This window comes from Stomoxys calcitrans, chromosome 3 (assembly GCF_963082655.1).
Source record: "Stomoxys calcitrans chromosome 3, idStoCalc2.1, whole genome shotgun sequence".
Taxonomy (NCBI): Eukaryota; Metazoa; Arthropoda; class Insecta; order Diptera; family Muscidae; genus Stomoxys; species Stomoxys calcitrans.
This window is the reverse complement of record NC_081554.1, coordinates 101921706-101942083: the sequence shown is the minus strand read 5'-3', so window position 1 is coordinate 101942083 and position 20378 is coordinate 101921706. Positions and strand designations below refer to the sequence as shown.

General features: G+C 35.3%; 1 protein-coding gene across 1 annotated transcript in view; it reads right to left on the bottom strand.

Moving 5' to 3' along the window:
• The window catches only part of LOC106095553 (myosin-G heavy chain), a 236661-nt gene that overhangs the window by 7706 nt on the left and 208577 nt on the right, over positions 1-20378 (bottom strand). The window lies entirely within an intron of this gene.

Genomic DNA, 20378 nt, shown 5'->3' with positions numbered 1-20378 from the left:
TTCAGAGCTGATTTTGATGGACTTCCTCTGAGGTTTCAGATGGATAATAAAACAATACGAAAAAAATATCGAGTAAATAAGTGCAAAATTTTCAAAACATTACGGCTTTATTATTGTAAACAAGCCAATCTATATATTATATGAAATCTCAACCGATTTTGATCAAATTCAATAAAAATGCCAACAGACGTGAGTGAGAGAATGATATGCGTTAATTTTCGTGAGGATCGGTAGAAAAATTACCACATTGTTGCAATTTTGTCCAAAATCCTAGTGTGCACAATATGTATGTACTTCTACTTAAATATTCCTGGGAACTATCAATTCCTACAACGCTGAAATGATTTTATACATACAGTAAAACTTCTCTATAGTGAACTTCCATACAATGAAGTGCTCTCTATAATGAACAAATTTCAAAAAACACTACTTTTTCCTTCCCAATTTCTTGTGTTCTGATCTCCTTATAATGAATTTCTATACAGTGAAGTTTTCTATACAATGAAGCAATTTTGCATGTGTAAATTTGACTTATGTGCGTTTCTGTCTCCTCAATTTTCGTTACGCACACTAACACTTCTATGTACCGAGAATAAAGTTACATATAATGAGGTGATTCCCAAATACAAAAAAACCAAAACAAACAAAAGATAAATGTCAATTACAATTTTGGTATCAGCTAGTGGTGTTCAATGAAACGATAACGACGTAGCGCAGTAGCATTTCTCTGGAAAAATATTAATTATCAATAAAGTCGAAGAAGGAGTAAAAAAAGACGATGCTAAGCAGTTTAGAATTCTGTCTACTATGTTATCAAATATTTTCGAAAACAAAGCTGTAATTCGCAAAAATTTACAAGACAAGCAATTTAGCAGTAAACGGAAAGGCTTCCAACCTGCTTTTTAGGGATATTGTTGAAGCAATGCTTAATTATTGATGAAGCAATGCTTGATTATTAATGAAGCAATGCCTAATGCCTTGATGCTTAAATACATAGATTCAGATAACGATGAAGAAGAACAAGCCGATTAAGAATTGGCAGATGTCAGTAAGAATTTACCTACATTGGAGCACGTTTTTTCATCGATTGATGTTCTTAGAACTTTTGTGCAGATGAAGGGTAACGTGCCAGGTAATGTACATATTTATGTCTCTAAATATATATGAAGGTTTTGTTGACGAAGACAAATGGAAGAGTGTTATCCAAACTAAAATACCTTATTATTTTAAATAAAGATGAAAAAAAAATATATAATTTGTATACAATTGTTTTGTTATTTGGCATTTGAAGGTTTTGTTTAGGAAAACAAATGAAATGTGTAACACAATCTAATATGCCTCATTATTATTTTTTTTTATAAAAAAAAGGTGGGGAAAAATATCATTTCCGTATAATGAAGTTTCTATATAATGAAGTAATTTTCTGGTCCCGTCATCATTCATTATAGGGACGTTCGTCTGTAACAGGAAAATTGATTAACTTTTGAGAATCACTTAATTTAAATAAAAATTGTAATAAATTTATTGTAATTTAATTAAGGCAAACTTATCACATGTTCTGCGGAGTCCCGGTAGCCGAGTTGGTAGCGTGCTTGGATTACCAATGCAGGAGTCGTGGGTTCGATTGGTCTGTCGCTACTGTGGTTTCACAATGGACCTAAAAATTGTCGAAGTGAGTCTGTAAAGGACTGACACTCTTACCTAACCTAACCTACCACATGTTATAACTTCCTTCAAGTTCAAACATGCCAACTTGTTGAATTTCAGCTCATTCGTATATATGAAACTAGAATAAAGAAAGTTGAGGGAGAACTTTCTGGTCAATGAAAATTTTACCTGGGAGAAAGCAGCAGGACAAAGACACGTAGATTTCAGAGGGTGCAAAGACACGTAGATTTCAGAGGGTAGAAAACTACTACAAATCCCAACGACCAATGTGGGGAAATACTTCCTTCGACCTTGAGGGGGAAGAGTGAAATAAAAAGACAAAACAAGTTATGTTTTGAGACGAGCATTTTATATGCACCTTCCTTTGTGCTATGTTGTCTGCTAGGCTGACGTTGACAAAAGAGGTCGAATAGGGCATATTTACAATTACAATCTGACTGATAAGAAAACAAAGTAGCCAAGAATAATGTCAAGTTTCTATCCATTATTTTCAGAGATGGAAGGGGTTATTAATTTATAGTTCAACAATGTTGAACATAGAGTATGTAATTCGACTTTTACATTTTTTTGAAATGGGGTTTAGATGGAGCGTTTTGTACGGTCTCCACTCGCTGTTAACCAGAAGGTTTAAGAGCTAAGATTAAGAAAATTTTTTAAAAACGAATGTATATAATTTCAATGGCCTTTATAAAAGTGAACATTTTATGGCAACCTAAACTATTGTAGGGATTTTTGTTGCATTCTTTCCCCTTAGAAAAAATATTATAAAAATATTATTGTTGTTGTTACCAAGATACATTCGTTTACACGAAGGAACAGTAAAAAATCTATCAAAAGCAGTGTTTTCAGCAACTCTGATTTTGAGTATGCCATTTTTAGTTGTTTGTATTTGTTATAGTTTTCAACTATAAAGCATACACAACCGAACCTTATGAAAAATCTCATTTCTATTTCTCTTCCGATACGAATAATTTTTTTCTATGCAATGGAAAAGTAAAGCCAGTAGATACAACAATACCAACCATACTGCGACCTCTGGGTTAAGGAAGGTCATCTTCGGACCCTTTTAAATGTGAAGGCTTCAAGGGCTAAACGTTGGTAGGTTGTTCTTATATCGAATTCATTGCGAAAACGCCTCTTTGATAAAAAATATGATATACGAGTTATGAAAACTCTTTTATAGATTGTGTACTCCGCGGTAAAAAAAATTGTACTCAGCTGTTTGCGGTACACTACCTGTAAATGAATTTATCTTGGTTGTAAGTACATTTTAAGGCGTGACCTTTGCCAAATTTTTGGGTCAGCTGGCTCTTTGCTTGGAGATTGAACATCTAACTGGGAATATAAAACATATATCAACAACACGAGAATTTGTGTCGTATAAGAATGTTTTTAAAAATTAACCATCTTAATAAAAACCCCGGTTGAATCTGAAATTTATGAATTTTCAAAGGGGATCATGAATGAAAATGATGATTTTTCGACAGACTTTGAGAATGTTCTGTAAGGGAATATTTTTTGCTGGCAAATTTGAACTTATTGGTCGTTAAAAAAATTCGCACTTACACGATTGGCTGTTAAAAAGTGTTTAGAAATGTAGATTTTAATTATTTGGCAGAAAATTTAATTTCGCACCACAGCATATAGGCGTAGTGACAAATGTTGGCTTAAGTGAACATAGTATCGGTCTAAAAGGTTAGTAGTGCTTCAGGTTTGACAATGAAATCAAAGTAACCACTACAAGAATGCTACGAACTATGTTTTAATGATAACATAATCATTTTATTGACATTTCGCGAAAAAATATTATGAAACACGAACTCAATATATAGCTAAAAAAATGTCCTCGGGAATAATGTTTTCGTTTTGATATTCCGATCAACTACAAATACCGTAAATAAATGGTACCGCGGTGTTGGGTATATCAAACACTACTCTGTGTTTATGCTAGTCGTCCCTAAGATTGTGAATTAGCGCGAGTCTTGAAGCCAATTAAGGACAATGCATGCCCAACTTTCACGGTCACTTAAGAAAGAGGTCTGAACTTGTTAAATCGCACTCCACGATTACTTTTAGCCGAATAAGTGCAACAGAGCGATTACAAAACTACCTGCTGGCTGTTTTTTGCATTCATTGTTTGCACCCAATGCTTGATCGAGTTGCAAAAGCAACAAAGCGTAGACAGGAAAAGAGTTTACAACCTTTTTAGAAATACAGCTGTACACTAGGGTGGAGCTTAGTTAGAGGCAGTGTACACTACAAAGTAAAGGCAAGACGTTATTCAATGGCAATAATTAAACACAAGGCTTCGCAAACTGTTGGGCTTTTAAAGCGATCGCGATGGATAAACGACAGAAACTAGAAGGCAACCTCATTCTCCTTTTCCTTCCAAAACGAAAGAAAACGTCTAATAGCCTGTTTGTCGATTTCGAACTATATTCGTCTATATAGGCGGGTTTTAGTACTTATTTTTGATGAGTTATTAGCTCTTTTGACCTTGATGCACCTGTTCATATATCGAAATTCGTCCCTTTTTGCTCGTATTGCAGTTTAAACAAACTCTGGAATTACCCGAAAAATTCGTTTCGATATAGACAAAAAGGCTATAAGTGAGTCTGATTGCAGACTGAAAGCTTGGTTATGCGGCGGCTACGGACACTGTGTTACTCTTCATATAATAGCCGATATTAAATAAAAAGTGGTGGTACAGCGTTCCTGATAGAACCGATTGGAACAACAATATCCCTGGCAATAGAAGTTATAAAGACTTATATACGGATTGTTCCAGACTAGACGATCAGATGGGCTTTGGGGTGTACCCTGAAGAACTAGGACTAATCATATCGAGACATTTTGCTCGTGCAAAAAACTTGACAAATGTGATGCATGGCGGAGGGTATATAAGATTCGCCTCGCCCGAACTAAGCGTGCTTTTATTTGTTTGTGATAAATTCATGCAAGAATATGTGACAAATACACATTTTTTACCTAAATAATATTTTTCATTCTTATTATATACAGGGTGGCTGATGAAAGCCGCTACCAAAAAAAAATGTAATAACTTTTTTTCTATTTAATAATAATAATTTAATAATTAATTTAATTAATTAATTAATTAATTTAATTAATAATAATTTAATAATTAATTTAATAATTTAATTTAACATGAATAAAAGAAAAATGTATTCCATACACCGAAAAAAAAATGTAGCAATATTCATCATTGTAGCAATATTCATCAGCCACCCTGTATATTATATTATATATATATTTATATTACGTTTTTACTTTGTCTGTTTGCTCTCTTTTATTTTGATTTTAAGATATTTTTGTGATTTTTTGAAAATCTTTCCGCTCGAGATCATATTCAATGCTTTCTTTCTATAAAGAATAGCATAACAAAAAACATATGAAAAGTTGACCAAGTGTGTGTTATTATTCATAACACATTGACTGGTTGGTGGATCATGATTTCTGATACGCCATGTATCTTCATCAACACCTTTGCCAAAATGTTTAAGGCGCTCTACATACCCAAAAACTATTGAATACGGTGTAGAGCTCGCTTTTGTTTTGAAACAGGGCTCAATAAGTCCTCTCCTTAGCGCACCAAGAGAGAAGAAAGCCTTACTTTCCACTATTCCGATACAAACTAATCAATGTTAAGAACAACAAACACATCAACATTGCCAAACTCTTTTTGTGGTGTACTTGAACATACTTTGACTGTCACTGTAAGTGCTTTGACCCATAGAACAGCGACGGGCCGATTAGTTTGGTTTGTCGAACCAAACAAGAAATACGTTAAAATTTTAAATATAAAATAACGGAAATTAAATTAAATTGATAAATCCCAATTGCAAAAATATTTATCCAGGATTTCAACTGGTTATTCTTCATTTGTATGTAGATTAACGTAATCATGTTTAAACATACTTTTCTTTTAATTAAAAATGGTCAGAATTGGAAATTTTTGATGTTATGTCATATATCAACATTTAGCTTATGAAATTGCATTAAGCACATATTGGGCTTTCTTATTTCAAAATATGAACGATATATATTGATGGTAAATTTGGTTCAACAAAATTCAAACATGAAAATTACCCACATGTTTTATTAAAACTTTAAAAATCCGTGGAATTTTACGTCCCTATACACAAATTTAAATGAATAAAATGTTTACATTTGTTCTCTAAAATTTTTACAAAACTTTTTGAATTAATACTTGGTTTAGTTTTAAAAAATGTCTTTCCAAAACTTTTTTTTGCTTCGATGTTTTTAAGTAATTTGATAAACTTGCCCTAAATCGCTTAGTTCACAGAACGTTATCCAAAATTTTAGTTAAATATCTTCAGCGAGGTCTCCTGTACCATACAGCAAAAGAAATTTTTTGCACTTTTTTGCGTTTTGGCTGTTATAGCCACTTTTGATTTAACAGCTTCGAAAATGTGTCCGTCCTCTTTTGAATAAAATCAACATGTCATGAAAGGGGAGAAAGGTTTCCACTTGGAACTTTGCACAGATCCTTTTTGATAGAGCAGTTCGTTGAAAGTTGTGTATGATCCGAAAGCGTTTTTGTTTGAGCAAAACTCCCATTTAAGCCTATGGTGTGTGTGTGATTTCACTCCTTTCACTCCTAATTTCTAAAATTAGGCATTTAATGCAAAATAACGAATAAAGTCTAATACGTAAAATAATAATAGTAATAAATAAAAGCAACCGAAATCGGGAATAATACGAGGTAAAAAATACTTCCATGCGGCAAATTTTGTAAAGATTTGTCAATAAATGCCCATACGATCAGTATATAAATGCATTGACAGCAATAGGTGGAAGAGTCAGGTATGCCTAAATATGTACCGATTGCAACGAAATTTCATACGCGTTTTTAAGCAAAAAAAAAAAATTCAAAAAACCTCTATGTAAAAAAATTAGTAAAATTCGCTCCATAAACTTGCGTGTTATGGATCCATAAGTGAAATTTGGTTAGGAAGAGGAATATACAATCGAACCGCGATTTTGGGAAAACTGTTTCCTGAAAATTGTTTAGGGATTCTTAAAATAAATATTTGTAACATATTTTGCTTTAATACTTTATGCTTAATTGAAATAAAATGTTTAAGTACGAATAAGTTATTACCAAAAACTAATCATATATTTTAATATTAGTAAAACTCTGTGTTTAAAGTGAGTAAAATGATAATTTGTTTGCTTAACAATATTGCAAATTTTGCCCATGAACATTTCACTAAGGAACAGGGGCAAACTTCTCACATATCTATGAGTGCAGTCCGATTCAGGTTTTAAGCTCAATGATAAGGGGCCTCCTATCTCTTTGGAGAGAAGTTTTACATGGCATAGTACCTCACAAATGTTGCCAGCATTAGGAGGGGAAAACCACAGTTGAAAAATTCTTTCTGATTGTCTCGCCAGGATTCCAACCCAGGCGTCATAGGCGGACATGCTAACCTCTGCACTACGGTGGCTTAACAATATTAGACTTGCAAATTTTTCCAACTGATATTCATGTATACATTTTTTTAACTACTGCTTTTGGGGGTTTATTTCACTTACTTTCAAAGAGTTTATTTTCGTTTTCCTGGTTTTTTTTCTCAAATAAAAAATAAGACCCAAATTTTTGGCATAACTTAATTTTTTTTTTTTAAACTATTTAAAATTTTTGGATTTTATTTAATTTTTATGTTGGGGCTTATGTATTTCATTTTTATTTTGACTTACTTCATTGGGGGTTATTGTGCATGGCAAGAGAGAGGGCTATGCGCTATAACCCCAAATGAAATAACTTTTAATGAACTGGGTTCTAAATAAAAAAATCGTAATACATTATTTAGCTGGTAAGTAAGTTTCGCACGCACACTGAACTGAGAATACTACTAATATACTGAATATCCCAGGGACAGGGGATACTGACCTGCGAACAGATGTCGCAAATTAAAAGTGAATATTAAATCTTCAATTTTATTGGGCAATGAAAAATAAGAGTACAGCCCCACAATGTTTCGCTTTTATGCTCTGGGCGAGGATTAAGTTCAACCCTAATGTATACAGCTTCACATTTCAGTGCACTGTTCAAAGGAGGATGCATAACAGTAATTGTGCCGTGGAGCATTTGATGTTGTTAAGCTGGTTTTTCGTAGCGTTTGATTCCAATCGCGTGCTGTTTGCAATATGTTTCAGCCGAAGAACTTCCAAAGGCATATAAAGAGCACGCGCGTAGATCCAAATAAAAATATATGCTTGTGGAAAAGAAAAAAGCAATTTTCACAGAAACGTTCTGCAGCGGATGAAAAACGTACAAATTTAAACTGTTTGACTGTTTAAACTGACAAACGCCTTATCGTGTCATGAAGTCCTAATGTAGCAGGCCGAGTCGCTAGCTTGGGCCTAATTGGCATGGATATGGTAGGTGTTCTCGGTGAAAACTAGAAGAAATTTCAATGTTCATTTTGAAGAACAGCTGCGAAAGCTACTAATAATAAAGGGTGATTTTTTTGAGGTTAGGATTTTCATGCATTAGTATTTGACAGATCACGTGGGATTTCAGACATGGTGTCAAAGAGAAAGATGCTCAGTATGCTTTGACATTTCATCATGAATAGACTTACTAACGAGCAACGCTTGCAAATCATTGAATATTATTACCAAAATCAGTGTTCGGTTCGAAATGTGTTCATTCACCGTAACGTTGCGTCCAACAGCATCTTTGAAAAAATACGGTCCAATGATTCCACCAGCGTACAAACCACACCAAACAGTGCATTTTTCGGGATGCATGGGCAGTTCTTGAACGGCTTCTGGTTGCTCTTCACTCCAAATGCGGCAATTTTGCTTATTTACGTAGCCATTCAACCAGAAATGAGCCTCATCGCTGAACGGTGAATGAACACATTTCGAACCGAACACTGATTTTGGTAATAAAATTCAATGATTTGCAAGCGTTGCTCGTTAGTAAGCGGCAAGAGCCGTTGCCGTTGTGTAACGTTTGAAGCCATCAATACAACTTACAAAAGATGCACTGGTAACATTTGTATACCATGGAAGTAATTGTAGTCGTGTGGACAACAAATCTATCACTGCAATGAAAAACACAACCGGCGAAAAAGAATAGCTAGTGTGAAAGGTGTCAAACACGTCTTCGCGGTATATTCGATAATAAGTACTATCTACCAATGTATGGCCCTAATGTGGTTGATTAAGTCCCCAAATCTAACCTAAGCTCATCTTGAAAGAAAAACAAACGAGAAATTTGTGTTGTTAATAAACCATTTTCCAATGTGGATACACGACAATCTGAAAAATTTAATTAGGATAGGCTGCCACTATGGACGTACATCTAAAGGCCGGTACTCTATTCGCTTTTCGCCTTCAAAATACTTTTTCGTGATTATTAGCATTCGTGATTATTATTGACTAAGCAACGAGAGAATGTCTTACCGAATGAAATCGGCAAGATTTTTATTTCAATGTGTATTATCTATAAACTGTAAATCGCGAAAAAATATTGATTGTCAAACCGAAAAAGAAACAGTTCTGGCAATAAAGCTGTAACCGGCTGGTTGTGCGCTCCAAATTCTTGTTGTGAGCTATATTTAAACCTAAACCGATTTCTAGCAAACTTCTTAGATATTGTGGTAGTCGTCGGGGAAAGGAAAGGAAATTCACATATATATATATATATATATATATATATATATATATATACCAGAACACACTGTGACAAATTTCATCGAATTCGGGTAATACATGAATCTTTTATGGCCTCAATACCCTATATCGGGAGATCGGGTGGTCGGCCTATAGGACAGCTATATCCAAGTATAGTCGGATCTGAACCACACTTCAAAGAAATGGGTGGGGTCTACCAGAACTCACTGTGCCAAATTTCATCGAAATCGGATGAAAAATGACTAATCATTGAATTTTATTACCAAAATCAGTGTTCGGTTCGAAATGTGTTCATTCACCGTAATGTTGCGTCCAACAGCATCTTTGAAAAAATACGGTCCAATGATTCCACCAGCGTACAAACCACACCAAACAGTGCATTTTTCGGGATGCATGGGCAGTTCTTGAACGGCTTCTGGTTGCTCTTCACTCCAAATGCGGCAATTTTGCTTATTTACGTAGCCATTCAACCAGAAATGAGCCTCATCGCTGAACGGTGAATGAACACATTTCGAACCGAACACTGATTTTGGTAATAAAATTCAATGATTTGCAAGCGTTGCTCGTTAGTAAGCGGCAAGAGCCGTTGCCGTTGTGTAACGTTTGAAGCCATCAATACAACTTACAAAAGATGCACTGGTAACATTTGTATACCATGGAAGTAATTGTAGTCGTGTGGACAACAAATCTATCACTGCAATGAAAAACACAACCGGCGAAAAAGAATAGCTAGTGTGAAAGGTGTCAAACACGTCTTCGCGGTATATTCGATAATAAGTACTATCTACCAATGTATGGCCCTAATGTGGTTGATTAAGTCCCCAAATCTAACCTAAGCTCATCTTGAAAGAAAAACAAACGAGAAATTTGTGTTGTTAATAAACCATTTTCCAATGTGGATACACGACAATCTGAAAAATTTAATTAGGATAGGCTGCCACTATGGACGTACATCTAAAGGCCGGTACTCTATTCGCTTTTCGCCTTCAAAATACTTTTTCGTGATTATTAGCATTCGTGATTATTATTGACTAAGCAACGAGAGAATGTCTTACCGAATGAAATCGGCAAGATTTTTATTTCAATGTGTATTATCTATAAACTGTAAATCGCGAAAAAATATTGATTGTCAAACCGAAAAAGAAACAGTTCTGGCAATAAAGCTGTAACCGGCTGGTTGTGCGCTCCAAATTCTTGTTGTGAGCTATATTTAAACCTAAACCGATTTCTAGCAAACTTCTTAGATATTGTGGTAGTCGTCGGGGAAAGGAAAGGAAATTCACATATATATATATATATATATATATATATATATATATATATATATATATATATATATATAGAACACACTGTGACAAATTTCATCGAATTCGGGTAATACATGAATCTTTTATGGCCTCAATACCCTATATCGGGAGATCGGGTGGTCGGCCTATAGGACAGCTATATCCAAGTATAGTCGGATCTGAACCACACTTCAAAGAAATGGGTGGGGTCTACCAGAACTCACTGTGCCAAATTTCATCGAAATCGGATGAAAAATGACTAATCATTGAATTTTATTACCAAAATCAGTGTTCGGTTCGAAATGTGTTCATTCACCGTAACGTTGCGTCCAACAGCATCTTTGAAAAAATACGGTCCAATGATTCCACCAGCGTACAAACCACACCAAACAGTGCATTTTTCGGGATGCATGGGCAGTTCTTGAACGGCTTCTGGTTGCTCTTCACTCCAAATGCGGCAATTTTGCTTATTTACGTAGCCATTCAACCAGAAATGAGCCTCATCGCTGAACGGTGAATGAACACATTTCGAACCGAACACTGATTTTGGTAAAAAAATTCAATGATTTGCAAGCGTTGCTCGTTAGTAAGCGGCAAGAGCCGTTGCCGTTGTGTAACGTTTGAAGCCATCAATACAACTTACAAAAGATGCACTGGTAACATTTGTATACCATGGAAGTAATTGTAGTCGTGTGGACAACAAATCTATCACTGCAATGAAAAACACAACCGGCGAAAAAGAATAGCTAGTGTGAAAGGTGTCAAACACGTCTTCGCGGTATATTCGATAATAAGTACTATCTACCAATGTATGGCCCTAATGTGGTTGATTAAGTCCCCAAATCTAACCTAAGCTCATCTTGAAAGAAAAACAAACGAGAAATTTGTGTTGTTAATAAACCATTTTCCAATGTGGATACACGACAATCTGAAAAATTTAATTAGGATAGGCTGCCACTATGGACGTACATCTAAAGGCCGGTACTCTATTCGCTTTTCGCCTTCAAAATACTTTTTCGTGATTATTAGCATTCGTGATTATTATTGACTAAGCAACGAGAGAATGTCTTACCGAATGAAATCGGCAAGATTTTTATTTCAATGTGTATTATCTATAAACTGTAAATCGCGAAAAAATATTGATTGTCAAACCGAAAAAGAAACAGTTCTGGCAATAAAGCTGTAACCGGCTGGTTGTGCGCTCCAAATTCTTGTTGTGAGCTATATTTAAACCTAAACCGATTTCTAGCAAACTTCTTAGATATTGTGGTAGTCGTCGGGGAAAGGAAAGGAAATTCACATATATATATATATATATATATATATATATATATATATATATATATATATATATATATATATATATATATATATATATATATATATATATATATATATATATATATTTATATATATACATGAGAGCTATATCTAAACCTGAACTGATTTTTATGAAATTCACCAGTAATGTCGGGAGTAAAAAAATTCTTCCTACCAAATTTCGAGAGAATCGGTTCACAAATGACCATTTTATTGCGTTATTACTGCAAATCGGACGAACATATGGCAAATTTGAAAACCGATCTGTACTTTGTACACAACATAACATGGACAGACGGGCAAAGCTAAATCGAATCCAAAATGATTCCGAGTCGATCGGTATACTTATCAATGGGTCTACCTTTTTTCCGTTTGGGTGTTTCAAACTAATACACTAAGTTATAATACCAACGGTAATGGTGTAGAAAAGAATTTTGCAAAATCTTAAAGCAAATACAAAATTTATGATTTTGGAGCTTATTTTTTATTGCTAATTTATAAATCTGTCCATATCACATTGAACAAAATAATTTAAGATTTTTCCTTATTTTTAATATTTTATTATTATTCTTTAGGTTTTTTTTTTTTAAATTATAAAAAAAACAAATAAAAGCTCGACCGGGCCGAATCTTATATACCCTCCACCATGGATCTAAATTTACAAGTTCTTTGAATGACATTTCAATATATAATATATGAGCATCAAGTTATTGACCGAGCATATGAGCATCAAGTTATTGACCGAGCATATGAGCATCAAGTTATGAACCGTACTTGTCATGGCTGCCAGAATTTATAGAAAAACACCACATCCAAAATTTCAGGAAAATCGAGTAAACATGGCGTACTCTAATGGCTCAGAGTGTTAAATTGGGGGATCGGTTTATATGGCAGCCATATCAGGTTTAAACCGATTTAGAACATACTAGGCACAAATGTTGGAAGTAATACAAAAACGCAAATCGAAATACTTATGCAAAAATGGATAAGAATTGCGTCTTCTAGAATCTCAAGAAGTCTAATCATTCCTCAACGATATGCGGAAAATTGCATGTGTTCAAATTGGATAAGAATTGAGCCCTCCAATAGCTCAAGAAGTCTAATCGGGAGATCGGTTTATATGAAAGCTATATCAGGTTATGAACCGATTTAAACCATACCGAAAAATTTTAAGTCAATCTCGCTCACGCAAAATCACGTGATTAGATTTGGATCTCACTCACAAATCACGTCGCGTGACACGACTACTCACGACTCTAGTACACTGTTGTCTTGTCCCAAAAGCAATTTCCTAACTTTCAACGATACTTTGACCTTCGTTACGATTTTTATCTTTAACAACAATACACAAAGTTAAGATTTTATTAACCTACCATTTTAAAAAGTCCTTAATATGAAGGAAACGAGTTTTCACCAAAGGAAATATTTCCTTAAAAGGTTGGAAAACTGATCAACTTTAAATTAAGTTTGCTAATCTTTGGCTCGAAGCTTTAAAGTAGAGACAAAAATTTTTTCAGTGCATATACACTTTTTAGAGTATTGAAAATAATTTTCCGTACTTTCCTACAAAACTCATAGAGTAAGTGGTGGCTTTTTCAAACACGGTAACTCTCATTCTGCTTTCCTGTTCTTGTAATCTCTTCAATAATATTGGGCCGATATGCAAACATACAAGTTATTTAAGTAAAAAAGACTCGAGACGTTGTTTGGCCTTCCCGGTCAGGGTTTTTCCGTGTTTGTTATTTAATCTGAATTCATTTTCATTTAAATGCCATATCGCGTAGATTAAAGGGGTTCAAAATTCTCAGGACCATCTTGGACCCTTCCCGGTCTTCCTTTCTGGGCAAACTTTTCTGTACTCGTTATCTACACTGAATTTAATTTCATTTGAGTATCATATCGCGTAGATTAAAGGGGTTCAAAATTCTCAGGACCCTCTTGAACTCGTAGCGCGTCATAAGATTACGGTATTCGTAATCAAAAGGAAATCTCCAGTATTTGAGTGGAACTTATTCAATGTTACGAAAAATGTATAAGCAATAATTATTACATTCCATTACTTTTAAGCCCTTCAGTATTTGTACGAATGGAATCTGCTAAAAAGTTTACACATAATGAACAATGTCGAATGGCATAGTTGTATATCACGTACCAAATCAGGTGCCTGCCATACCAGGCACAATTGAAGCTTCTAGGCGTCTTACGAGGCTAAAGGAGTGAAAAAGAATGGGGAAGTAAATACTATATTCAAGAAACATTTTTTAAACATTTAAATCAATTAATTTGAACAGAGTCCAACTTTGAGTATATTTAGTATTTTGCTACTGTGTATTAAACACATTGCACCATAAATAACATAGATATACCTAATTGTTTTTTATCACACAGATTTTGCCGTATCAAAAACTTAATTAAAATCCCTAATTAAAAAAAGCGAAGATATTTTTATAATGCCTTCAACCCTTCTCTCAAATATCCGTTTGACAATATAAGATAGCGGGTAAGCGAATGTCATTGGTATTGTTTTGTTCTTAAATATTTTCAAAATTAACTCTACCGTTACATGAATTTCACATATTTCTTTTGGGAGCGATATCAACGTATGGCTGGTGGCTTCCAAATACTCCAGAGGTCAAATTGTATGGTCGGCTCTGGTAGCCGAGTTGGGTCGCTCCAGTAATCGAGTTGGTAACATGCTCGGATTAACAGTGCGGTAATAGTGGGTTCGATTCCCACTGGAGGCCTGGCATGTCGCTAGTGTGGTATCACAATGGACTAAAATTGTCTAAGTGAGTTTGTCTACAAAATAGGCGGTCACACTAACCTGACGTTACCTTACCTATATGGGGGCTATATTCAAAAACCTATGAACTACGTCATGTTAAAATATAAAGTTTGATGAAATTTACATGGAATACTGACAAATAATGAAAATTTTAATGTATTACGAGTATCGTTGAGCAATATTGTACTGTTGTATCAGGGCAATTCCTCGAAAATTTACCACCATAAGCTGGGTATGCACCTCTAGCAACATTTTCAGTTGCAGCCAAGACATTTCAAGCGCCACTGAAAACTAGTTGTGTAGAATACAAAATGCCGACAAACATCGATTTGTAATTTTGTCCGAATTTTAATTAGTTTTGGCTAACAAAGTACATATGTACTAAAATTAATCGTTTTTATTTGCAAATAACTTAATTTCATGTTGCATGGGCCCATCAAAACATACATTTTCATTCGTAATGTCAAGAATGATTTCTCCAATGCCTATTATGTCACCCTGTTAGGCAAAGAAAATTTCAGTTGATCTGCAAGCGAAATATTCGGTAACGGCATCGGCAACGAAAATTTCGCCAAAGGTGCATACTGCCTTTTGCAGGAGAAAGACTTTTTTAATTATTTATTTGCTATATATTAATACACACAAAATTATAAGCAAATTGGATGACTGATTTGTAACACTAAATTACAAAACCCTAGCAATAAAGTATTTTACATTGTTGACTTAATAAAAAAATATAAATTGCATCTAAACTTGAAGCCAAAATAGCAGTGTCATCGGCATATGTACGCTACCCTGTGGTACTCCAAATTTAATAATTCCTATTTCAGATTCTTCACAATTTGCTCAAAACATTCACGCTTCGGTGATTTACGTACGATTTCAGCAATAAACAATAGGAATACGATAATAAGATCTTAAGTTTGAAAAGTAAGCCAGTATGTGGCATACTCTCTCAAAGGAAAAAATTAGACATAGGATTTTTTATTTGCAATTATATCCGCCCGAAATTTTGAGGCAAGGCGCATCTGCCATTTGTCTTCCGGAATAAACAAAAAACTCCATTTTGGAAAAAAAAATAAATAAATAAGGTCCTTTATATGTTAAGTCGTCGATATGGAGATAGGTTTCTGTAGGATATATCAAGATATAGTCCGATAACATATTTATCTAAAGATTTTTTTTATCCTGATAAAAGGATAAAGATACGCAACACTCGTTAGATATAATTGTTACGCCCGCTACAAATAGAGCTTTGTTTTTTGAGAGGTTATGTAAGTGGGGGTAGAAAACTATACGTACATAAGATGATTAGACATGGGCGATGGGTAAATACCTGAAAGGTTTTTACCAGATCGGTCTAGATGGCAGCAAAATCCAAATATGGTCCGATATGAACGATAACCTACAATAAAGTTTAGAGGGGTACCAGAACTCGCTGTGCCAAATTTCATCGAAATAGGTTGAACAATGCTCCTTTTATAGGCTAATTACACAACATTGGGAGTTCGGTCTATATGCCAGCTATATCCAAATATGGACCGCATTTGACAGGAATGGCTAGAGGTCTACCAGAACACACTGTGACAAATTTCATCGAATTCGGGTAATAAATGAATCTTTTATGGCCTCAATACCCTATATCGGGAGATCGGGTGGTCGGCCTATAGGACAGCTATATCCAAGTATAGTCGGATCTGAACCACACTTCAAAGAAATGGGTGGGGTCTACCAGAACTCACTGTGCCAAATTTCATCGAAATCGGATGAAAAATGACTAATTTATTATTGATTTTATGAGATTAGAAGGTCAGTTTTATATACAAAAAATTCGAAATCATGAACAAATTTTTGGAAAATGTTTTTATACCCAAGATATTTGCAAAATTATAAATACCCAAAAAAGGTATTTACTGGGTATTTACCCGGTAGAAACCCATCTCTACAGACGATTGCAATTTATTTGAACTTTTATGCCAGAAATTATTATACGATGTTGATTTGATTGCCATTTTTGGGCAATCAGGAGATTGGTGAAAGTCGTACAAATTTCGCTAAATGTAACGGTAACGCCTAGCGTTACGGGCGTTTTGATGGCAGTTTCACTTTCTTATTGGCAATACCTAAAACATTAATAGAAGATTTGCTCAAAGATGATATGAAGCTTTAAAATATGTGTCTTTGTTCAGAACAATATAACACTCGTTACAATGGAATTGCCCAACAATGAAATTGAATGGACCCACTGTTGTGATTGCCATTGTTGTAATATTCAACTTGAGTTCCTTTAGTGGTTAGGGCGAGAATTAAATATGCAATTGCTTCGGGTTATACTCCGGACATACAATTTTAGATTGTTTGTCGACTAGCTGACGTTACACATGTGCGGATAATCAATGTCCGTTCAGCATGTAATGCGTGCAGCAGCCATCAGCCAGCATAACTTCTGGTATTGGTCACTCATTGTTTGAAAAAACAACAGGAGCTGCGACACCGAATGCTTAGGAGCAGCTATTTCTGCAACAGGTTACATTGTTTGCTGATATATCAGCTGTGATAATATCTGCTGCAGTGGGCGGTTTTGGTACCATATAGTAGCTATATATACTGGGTGGGTATGGTCGGTCAGCCAGTTAGCCAGTCTCCTAGCCAACAGCATGATTGTCTGTCGGCGTGCGGAGCACACGAAACTGTGTTCGTCAGAGAATGTGTCTTAACATAAATGGAAACTATTGTACATTTGCTTCTGATGCCAATACATTGAAAGTGGCGGCTGGCGGCTGGCTACTTGCTGCTGTAGTTGGCGTACCTCTTAATAAGTAGAAATGTTATTTTTCGTTGTGGCTACTGGTACGGATGCTAGCTGCTGCCTGGTTCTTGCTGCTGTTTTGTCTGTATCGAGATGATGATAATGATGATGATGATGACGGTAATTCGAGGTTCTGGTACTTGAAGTGATCTTGTTCATTCCATTTACTCTTTGGTAGCAGAAGTTGGTGGCGAACTTTCAAAGTTTAGTTAGAATTGTAGTGCCTTGCCACCATCACCTTCACCAGCACAAGGAAACGACAACAGCAAAAAAAACTGCATGGCATGATGTTCTTCACAACAACATCCCAGGCCAGAATCACATTAGGTGCAGCCAACGAGCCGGTTCATCAGCAGCACTTCGACGGCCCAATGAAAGAACGACCCAAACGAACTTAAACATCAACCGGTCCTACACATCCAAACAAACCAAAAGTCGTACTGTTGGACTTTTAGTTTGTTCCAGCGACCTGACAACTTCGCCGTAGCATGGCTTTAATGTAAAGTTCAGCTTGGCATTTGACTTTTGGTTGACTTTTAGTTCTAAGGCATAAGATTTTCCTGTGTTCGTTATGCATGAGGCACCAAAGAAGGCAGGCTGCCTGCCTCCTTTGTAGTTTGTTTGGCTATTACCTTGCTTTGGTGCCTGCTGCCTTTCCGATGAAATTTATTAACATGATTGCCCTGTTGGAGTTCGGTGGCTGTGTTATTTGTTGTTTCTGCAACTTTTATCCATAAATGAGCTTCGTTTCCACCTCCTTTTCCGCAGCAATACCAAAGACTGCAGGTAAAACCCATCACCACCGCAAATGATCCAGGTAATTTTTGATATTCTAAGTCATCCTACCACAACCTTTCAAAAATATTCCCTTCAGAAAAGCTCGTTCGGTTATATTGGAATTTGTTCAAATCACTAATGATAAATGCAAAAGATGTGTTTTATACTAGACCGGTTTTTTTTATGAATTGATTGGTAGTTGCTGGGCATGTGGACCTGATGTGTTACGCTTCCAGAGTGGGGGTTTAGGGGGAACTCTATCTTTTTCATTGCATTTGCAACACATCGAAATGTTAGTCTAAGATCCTATTTGATTTTACGTCGGTCTAATGACGTTGGTTCTACTGTCCATCCGTTTGTCTTGTTAAAAAACATTAATTAAGGAAATTTAAAACCATTTGAAAAAAACTTCTTATCAAGGCATATTCTTACTTAAAAAAGTCTTTTTCAATATATTATAACCATGCTACGGGAAATGTGTAGTCAATTGCTCCAAATATACCGGAATTAAACTGGGGAATAAGTTACCTATCATAGGACATAAAAATTGCGTATCCGTTAAATATATTGGGTTGCCCAAAAAGTAATTGCGGATTTTTTAAAAGAAAGTAAATGCATTTTTAATAAAACTTAGAATAAACTTTAATCAAATATACTTTTTTTACACTTTTTTCTAACGCAAGCTAAAAGTAACAGCTGATAACTGACAGAAGAAAGAATACAATTACAAAGTCAGAAGCTGTGAAAAAATTTGTCAACGCCGACTATATAAAAAATCCGCAATTACTTTTTGGACAACCCAATATTTGTTAATTAATGTTATCTCCTTTAAAAATACTTGCAAAGTACCGTCATCCTTTTCGAACTGTCTCAGGACCTATCCCACGGTGTTAGAATGGTGGCAGTTCGTCACCTCGAGCGACGAACCCATATAAAAGTGATAGGTTTTTTCCATGTAAGGTGACTAGAACTGGGAAGAGGGCATATCCCGTGACAGGCTTGAGACCTGTCTCATTTCCCCTAGGGCGTTTAAAGCCCATCACCATAAATTTATAAGCATTTTCAGAACTTTTTTTGAATTATGCAGTTTTGTGAAATTGCTGATTGTAGCCCCAATACGTGACCATTTATGACGAGAATTTTTAAACCCACCACCATAGGATGGGGGTATACTAACCTAGTCATTCCGTTTGTAACACTTCGAAATATTGATCTAGGACCCCATAAAGTATATATATTCATGATCGTCTCGACATTCTGAGTCGATCTAGCCATGTCCGTCCGTCTGTTGAAATTACAAAGCGGTCGAACGCACAGATACTTAATATTGATGTAGGTCGTTGGGGATTGCAAATGGGCCATATTGCTTCGGATTTGGATAAAGCTCCCATATACGATTTGACTTCTTGAGTCCCTGAAAGAAGTAATTTTCATCCAACTTGGCTGAAATTTTGCACATAGTGTTACGATATGACTTCCAACAACTGTGCTAAGTACGGCTCAAATCGGTCTTAATCTGATATAGCTCCTATGTAAACTGATCTCCCAATTTAACTTCTTGTGCTCCTAGATGCCACAATTTTCATCCGACTTGTTATGTTATGACTTTCAACAACTGTGTTAAGTACGGTCCAAATCGGTCTATAATCCAATATAGCCTGATGTCTCCATTTGACTTCTTAAGTTACTGGAAGCTAAAATTTTTGTCCGATTTGGCTGAAATTTTGCACACAGTGTTCTGTTATGACTTCCAACAAATGTGCCAAATACGGTATAAGAACCTGATATGTCTCCCATGTAAACCGGTCTCTCGATCATCCTTGTTAGCTTTTATTTTTGCTGGTTCGACTTTTGGTATGTAAAATAAAATTATGCCCTTTAATCGGGGGTCAACGCTCAATTGAGATGTATCGTTGAGCCCTAAAAGAGATTGGCGAGGTCTGGTAAGGCGCTGCTCAGAATTTAGAAAAAAAAGATATTCCTTCTCGATCAATATATACGCGCTTGGATAAAAAGGATTCCCTCCGATCCTGAATCCATACTT